General features: G+C 44.7%; 1 pseudogene; it reads right to left on the bottom strand.

The window, feature by feature from the left end:
• Positions 1 to 224: 224 nt before the first annotated feature.
• On the bottom strand, positions 225 to 7,764 carry LOC131860344 (caffeic acid 3-O-methyltransferase-like; annotated as a pseudogene).
• Between the last annotated feature and the right edge of the window lie 522 nt (positions 7,765 to 8,286).

Below are 8,286 nucleotides of genomic sequence, written 5' to 3'. Positions count from 1 at the left end.
AATAATGATATTGCCTGTTATCATACACACTAATCAGACTCAACCCCTTCCATGAAAATATTATCTTATAATTAATTGCAATATACAATATGTCTATTAAGCTCAACGACTTCGATAAATAATATTTTCGATATTAATTACCATTTGGAAACAAGAAGATAAATCTTTAGCAAACAACCACACAACTCATGCCTAATAGCCCACATACATAGTGGATAACACAGTCACTTTTGATGGGGGCGTTTTGGAAATAATGAGATCATTTCTGGAAGAACATTAACACAGCAAATTGGCTTCACACCTCCTGCAAATCCTGTTGCTTTTGCAAGGTCTTTGAACTCCTCCTCTGTACGCTCTTTTCCACCTGGGTTGAATGCCAACATGAAAAGATCTACATGAAATGCTTGCTTGGCATAGGAAGAGGTCTCTGCAGCCACTAGCAAAATGGAATCCACTGCAATCACTTTTCCATTCTCTGGCGAGGCCTTGTGGCAATTCTTCAGAAGCTTTATACAATGATCATCACTCCAGTCGTGCAAAATGCACTGCCAACCAACAGAACAATACCAAATTCAATATGGGCAGATCTAATTTACATGTTCAGATGTCACGAAGACACTAAAACTGGCTGCGTTATCAATTGTCCGGATGGTTATTGTACTGGTCATGCTAACGGAATACAAAATCTTACTATACAAGATAATTTTTTCATTATGTTTGCTATGTTGACTGTTTATTAAGGACAATTAATGCCTACCATTTTTTACTGTTAAGAATTCAAAACCCACAAAAATTGCGACTCATGTCATGGACATGGATGCAAAAAAAAATTCCTTCAAATTTCCCTATCTGATACAATTGTACCTCGGTCTTTGGAGTTTTCGGTAGCGGGCGGATGGCGTTCCTGTGCGCAGGTAAGGCCATGCGCAGCCTCTAAGGCTGCGTGGTGGCTCCTGCGTGTGCCTTTCCCTGCTCCCTTTGGCGGCGTTTGGGCTTTCTGTTCTTTCCTTTTCTTTTTTTCCTGTTCGCCTTTGTGTTCGCTGTTGGGTGTGGAGTGGTGCGGGGGTTTGGGTGGGTGACGGACTGGTGGGAGGTTGTTCGGTGGAGGGGAAGTGGCTGGTGGAAGCGGTGGAGTAAGGGTTGGCTGGAGCCCGAGTGAGTTGGGTGGGACCATGGCTGTGGTTTCCAATAGTCTGGTTTTTACAGGCTCGAAGTCATCTCAAAAATTTTCAGAGGCTATGCATGCACAAAAATTGGAGTCATCTTTTGTGGGGGAGAGCTCTAAGCTCAAGAAAGTGAACGGATGTCTGCCGCGGAGTCAAGATCGGCCTGTTTTGGTTATCTCTCCAGAATCTGTCCAGGAAGATATCGCTTATTGGAGCCAACATGTTTTGATCTGCAAGTTCTTGGGTATTCGGATTCCTCTCTTGGCATTAGAATCTTGGATCCGTCGAACCTGGCATGTTGAGGGGGATTTTGATTTATTGGTAGCTGCAAATGGCTATTTCATGGTCGATTTTTCTAGTATCTCGGACCGTAATCGTGTTTTTGAAGGAGGGCCATATTTTTACAATCATGTTGGCTTGTTCATTAAGCCCTGGCATAGTGGTTTTAATGCGACAGAAGATCTTCCTACTCGGGTTCCTGTTTGGGTGCGTCTTCCATGGCTGCCGTTGGAGTTTTGGAGAGAGGATATTCTGCTTCGGATTGCTGCTCTGTTGGGGAAACCGGCTGCCATTGCTCAAAATACTTTGGAGAAAAAGGTATTTTCTTATGCTCGCATCTGCGTTGAAATTGACTTAAATAATCCTTTGCCAGACTCTTTGGAAATTTTTATTGGCTCGGCTTCGTGGATTCAACCGCTTGATTATGAGTCCCTCCCTTTTCGTTGCCGCTTCTGTCACGAGTATGGACACCTTCAGCGCCAGTGTCCTCGGGCACCCAAAGCTGCTGGGGTGTCTTCTTCTCCTTCTTCTGGGCCCTCGGTGGAGAAAGGGGATAAAGGGAAGGAATCTGGGGTTGAGGGTGGGCTTGATAAGGATGGCTTTATCCCTGTTAAGCAGAGAAATAAAGGGAGGGGGCACAAGCGGGCCTTTAAGGATAGTCAGAATGATCAGGGTTTCAATCGGTTTGAGGTCCTGGATAATCAGGCTGTGGAGGAAGGGATTCCTGTTGAGCTTTCTGCTGGGGCCTCTGGTATGGATGTTGGGATGGATACAGGGCTGGAGAAAGCGATTGTTGTGCAGAATTTGTCTTCGGCATTGGTGCAGGGGAGTTCGGAGCCTCCTGGGGCCTCTGTAGATGTGCAGGATGATATTGTTTTAGCAGATTTGGCTAAGGCAGTGTTTTCTTCAGGCAAAGGGCGAGGATCGTCTCCTTCCTTGGGGGTGTTGCAATGCCCTCTCAAGAAGGGACATTTTGAATTTTCTTCGAAAGTTGGTCGTAAGAAGGATGCAGACAAGCTTAAATCTGCTGGGGATCTTTTGGTGGAATCTGGGGCTATTAAGACCCTTGAGGCCCACTTCTCTCAACCTTCCTCATGATTATTCTCTCATGGAATGCAAGGGGGTTGAATAGCACCCCCCGTCAAAAGGCTATTCAAGATTTGATTGTTGTTCATTCTCCTGATACCTTTTGTATCCAGGAAACTAAGCTTATGGTGGATCTCATGTTTCAGCATGCTCCTCGTATTTGGTTTTCTGGCCAGTGTCAGTGTATTGGATCTAGGGGAACCTCTGGGGGTCTGGCTCTTTTCTGGGATCCTCGTAAGGTTGTCCCTCATTGGTGGATTTCCAGCCAGTCTGCTATTTCTATGGTGGCCTCGATTTTGGAATCTGGTGAGACTATTTTGGTTAGTAATGTTTATGCTCCAATTGATATTCGTGGTAAATCCCAGCTTTGGGCTCATATCAGGTATGTTAGGTCCTGTGCTCCCTTTCTACCTTGGATTTTAGCTGGTGACTTCAATGCTGTGTTGAGCTTGGAGGAGAAAAGGGGAGGGCTGCCTAGGCTTGGCCCTGCTTCAGATATGTTTCGGACTAATGTGGACTCTCTAGCATTGATGGATGTAAAACCCTCTAATGGAATTTTCACTTGGAATAATAGACGGAGTGGGCCTGAAGCGATTGCCCAGCGGCTTGATCGTTTCCTTGTCTCTTGCTCTTGGGTTAGAGGTAGCTTGGTCATTTGCTCTGAGATTTTTGACTGGCATGGCTCTGATCATTGGCCAATTAAGTTTTCGACTTCAGCTTTTCCAAATCCTAAGAACCCCCCTTTCAAATTCCAGCTCATGTGGTTGCGTGATCCATCTTTAGGTGATCTTGTGGCTCAATGGTGGCGGGATGGCGCCCCTGCCTATGGTACATCTATGTATTCTCTGGTTAAGAAGTTGCAATATGTTAAGTTTCATCTTAAGCGATGGAATAGGTTGAGTTTTGGTAATTTTCGGGCTAGGAAAAGAGAAGCGCTGGACCGCCTTGCTGTGATTACCCGTCAGATTCGAGATTTGGGCTTCTCGGAGGCTCTTGGGCATGCTGAATCCCAGGCTCTGAATTTGGTGGAAGAGTGGGAGCTCCGTGAAGAGATTTTCTGGAAACAAAAGGCTAGGATTGATTGGCTTCAAGAGGGTGATCGGAATACGGCCTTTTTCCATTATTCTGTGCAAGCTCGTCGAAATAAGTGCTTTATCTCTTCTCTTGTTAACTCTGAGGGTATTTCAATCTCTGCTCAACATGCTCTGTCTAGAGAGGCTCGTCAGTACTACTCTAATCTTTTCACTGAGGATTCTGTACCTGCTGAGGCTGATGAAAATAGAGTCCTTGCTTGTATTCCTTCTTTAATTTCTAATGAGGTGAATGCTTCTCTTATTCGCCCGGTGACTCTGTCTGAAGTGGAGGAGGTGGTGTTTGGGATGAACAAAGGGAAAGCCCCTGGCCCTGACGGGTTCCCAGTTGAGTTTTTCCAGGAGTTTTGGGATATTGTGAAGCAGGATTTGTTAGAGGTGGTTTGTGAGTCTCTTCATAGTAAGCAGATGCTTCGCGCCTTGAATGCTACTTTTCTGGTTCTCATTCCTAAGAAGGAAGGTGCTGACAAACTTGATCTCTTTAGACCTATTGCACTCTGTAATGTGGCGTATAAGATTATTACGAAGTTGATGGCTGAGAGACTCAAATCTTGTTTGCCAATGATTATTTCTGAGGAGCAAGGCGGCTTTGTGGCTGGGCGGCAAATTCTGGATGGGGTGGTGGTTGCGTCTGAAGCCATTCATTCCATGGCTACTTCTCAGGAGAGGTCTATGTTTATCAAGTTGGATATGGCCAAAGCCTATGACAGAGTTAAATGGAGTTTTCTTCAGAAGATTCTGTTGGCCTTTGGTTTTTCCTCTGATTGGGTGAGTTGGGTGTTGAGTTGTGTGACTTCTTCCTCCTTTTCGGTTATTATGAATGGGGAGCCTTCTGAGCTTTTTGGGGCTACTAGGGGTCTTCGTCAGGGGGATCCGCTCTCTCCTTATTTGTTTATTATTCTGGCTGAGGGGCTTGGCCGTCTTCTTAAATCTCAGGTTTCTCATGGCTTGATTCATGGTTGGCAGTGGGGGATGGGCTTGCCTACACTTTCTCATCTCCAATTCGTGGATGATACCTCTCTTATGGGTCTGGCTCGTATTAGGGAGGTTGATTCCTTCAGGAAAACTTTGGACATCTACCTTGCGGCTTCGGGCCAGAGAGTCAATGAGCAAAAGTCTTCTATTTTCTTCTTTAATACTCCTCAAGCTATCCAGCATAGGATTGTTGCCATTCTGCGGTTTCAAATTGGAACTCTTCCCTTTGTTTATTTGGGTATTCCTCTTACTGTTGGCCATCTGCCCAGATCTTCTTGGCAGCAGTTGCTTGATAAGCTTAGGAGAAAGGTTTCTCATTGGACCCATCGTTGGTTGTCTTCTGCAGCTAGATTGACTCTTCTTAATTCTGTCATCCAGGCCCTTCCCATCTACAGGTGCTTTGTTCAAGTGGCTCCTATGTATTTCCTTAAGGAATTTGATGCTCTTTCTCGTCAATTTCTTTGGAGCGGTAATTTATTGTCTTCAAAATGGAGCCTTGTTAAGTGGGAATCAGTGTGTAGACCTAAGCAGGAAGGGGGTCTTGGTTTACGCTCTGCTATTTTGAATGGAAAAGCTCTTGCTGCTAAGCTTTACTAGCGCTGGTGCACCCATCAGCACCAGTTATGGGCTCGTATTCTCAACCTTAAATATCTTCACGGTGTTGCTTCTTTTGAGGTCCCTCGCTATCCTCTGGAGGGGGGTGGTTCTATGATCTGGCATACTTTGAAAGTGGGGGCGCAGTTGATTAAGGATGCTCTTTTTTGGATCTGTCATTCGGGTTCACAGGCTCTTTTTTGGTTAAATTCCTGGGATGGTCACCCTTCTATTCTTTCTTCTTTTCCTCATCTCCAGCCTCTGTCTGAGGTTTTTAGCGCAGCTGGATGGGATACTGTGGAGCATTATAAGGTGGCACAACATGATGGTTTGGTTCTTCGGTTTCATTGGAAGCACCCTTCTGAGTGGCCTCCAGGAGGGTCTGAGGGGGATAGGCGTGAGCTTTCCCAACTTTTGGCTTCCCGTGCTTGTAATTCTTTGAGAGGAACTGATGTTTTGGCTTGGGATGGTTCAGACTTGTCTGGAAAGTACTCTGTGGTTGCTGGTTATAAACAGATTGGTAGGCAGTTGTTTGGGGACATTGAGGTCCCTTGGTGGAAGCATGTTTGGCACAAGTTGTCATGGCCCAAGTGCAACTTCTTTATGTGGTTGGTGGCCCAAAATCGGTGTCTCACTTGGGATAATTTATGTAAGCGTGGTTTTCAAGGCCCTTCTATGTGTGTTTTGTGTCAAGGTTGTGAAGAGAGTGTATCCCATATCTTCTTCCAATGCTCCTATGCTAGGGAGATTTGGCACTTCTGGTGGGGAGTGTGGAATATGACCTGCTGGCATGTTTCCTCTTTGGTGGAATTTTGGGAATGATGGGGAAGGGCCCCTGTTTCTACTTCGTTTCTCCAGGCTGCTTGGGCCATTGGGCCTTCCTTTATTATCTGGAATCTTTGGTTGGAGAGGAATAGGCGGATCTTTCAAGATTTGCAGCTGATGGCTCCTCACCTTTGGAGGAAAATTTTACACTCCTTAGGGGAAACTATTGTGGCTAAGTGTGATATGACTATGCGGGTGGACCCTTGGGATGTTGATTGTTGTAATCGCCTTCATCTTCCTCCTCCGCAACGACAACTCATGCGTAACAGGTGTAGGCATCCTACCCCAAAGGTGAATAGGGAGGGAAGATGGTCCCCTCCTCCCTTGGGAGTCCTAAAAATCAACTCGGATGGCTCTTCTCGTGGTAATCCTGGTCATGCTGGCATTGGAGGTGTGGGCCGTGATAGCTCAGGGGATGTTCAGTTTATTTTCTCTGAGTATAAGGGTCTTCATACGAATAATCTTATGGAGGCTCAGGCTATTTTAGTGGCTATGGAGCGGGCCAATCAGTTGGGTTGGCGAAGGATCATATGTGAGTCTGACTCCCAGGTTGTGGTGAACTTACTGAAAAGGCAGTATATGGATAATGTGAGCTGGCAGCTGGCCTTGATTGTTGAACAAATTCTCACTCTCTGTGCATCTCTGGAGCATGTTACTTTCAACCATATTCCCAGTGAATGGAATGGTGTGGCTGATTGCTTGGCTAAATGGGCTTCCGATCATATGCATGATTGGAATTTGGTGGATCGGGGCCATCTGCCCCCAGATTTGTCTCATCAATTGGATAACTTGGTTGATCTTGATAGGGCCATTTAATGGCCTTGCTTTGTAATGTCTCCTTGGTTTAATAATATTTTTACCCCTTTATGTTATATTGATAGATACAATTGTACCTCACAATTGATGCAGAGTTGATTTAACTACTTTAAAATGTGTACTTCAGAGGAATTGGGTTAATAGAAAATGGAGACATTTTATAAGACTATAAAATGATCTTATCTTGCCTTAAGATTGACCACACATCCAATCATAGCAAGGACTTTAAAGATTGCTTTCAGGAATGAAAAAGACAGCTAGAGTGCTTAAATCACATATTTCTGGCATCCAGTGAATTGAAGAACTACAACCAGTCTGTGCCTTCAGAGTAGACCCAATTCCTCCAAATCCTTAAAACCCTCATATGTCTCCAGAATCCTCCCCTTCACAAGTGTAGAGTGCTCAGCCATAGCCCTATTAAAAACCCTATTGAATCTCTGGTCTTTGGGGGGGTACTCAAATGCATTCACCCCATGTGCCTTGGTGAATTGATGTCTCCCTTCAACAACAACATCCTTAAGATAATGCCAAGTGTCTATGAACACCTTGTCCTGGTTCATCAAGGCCAGTGGTGCCAAGGACAGGCCATCCTTGTTCCGCACAAGGTATTTGTAGAGAGGAGTCAGACCATAGATCCTCTCAGGCTTTCTATTCTTGTCTGTGGTTACAGAACAGCTGAGGAGGGAATAACTTGCTAGAACTCTCAGAATCCTATCTAGAGTAATTGCCGCTTCTGGATTTGTTACATTTGGAATTTGGGAGACAATCTGAGCACGGGAAACTTGAATGCCATCACCTGCATTGGCTATGATCTATAGTGCATCAAGCTCTATTGGAGCGTTGATGGCCATAGGGAGGCAGGTGAAGAAGCCTAGCTCCATAGCCACAAGCCATTCTTCCTCATTGATAATGGCGGCACTAGCAGAGCCCATTTTGCAAGAATTCCTTAGATTCTGAGGCACATTGACAGAGCTTTCCATATGATACATATAAGATAGATTTGGTGAGCTCAGCATTATCTCCAAGTCCTCGACATGAACTTTGAATTCAGCACCTTCCACATGCCCACACGTCAATTCACATTTTCCAGGTTTAACCTCACCAATGAGGATATCATGAAAGAGAACTATGAACTCAAAAGTCTACTATCCATTCAATCAAGTCACAATCTTCATTTGATCTTGCTACCCGTGGAGGCTCGGTGACGCTTGTTCTCGTAAGTGGGTCATTTCTTGAAAAGCCTTTTAATTTTTGTGAAGTTCAAATTGTCTTGTTAATGATCCAATCTCTTTATCATCATTTAATCTCTTTCAAATCAATAGACACTGCATGATATGAGGATTTGTCAAAGTACATAATTATTTGATAAAATTTTTCTTTTAATTAACATTGCGCACTTAGCGTATTGTGGGGATCACTCCTCATCATTGATCTTTGAATTGATACACATGGAA

Source organism: Cryptomeria japonica, chromosome 11 (genome assembly GCF_030272615.1).
Source record: "Cryptomeria japonica chromosome 11, Sugi_1.0, whole genome shotgun sequence".
In the NCBI taxonomy this organism is placed as follows: Eukaryota; Viridiplantae; Streptophyta; class Pinopsida; order Cupressales; family Cupressaceae; genus Cryptomeria; species Cryptomeria japonica.
The sequence above is the reverse complement of the archived record's forward strand: the minus strand, read 5'-3'. Positions and strand labels throughout refer to the sequence as shown.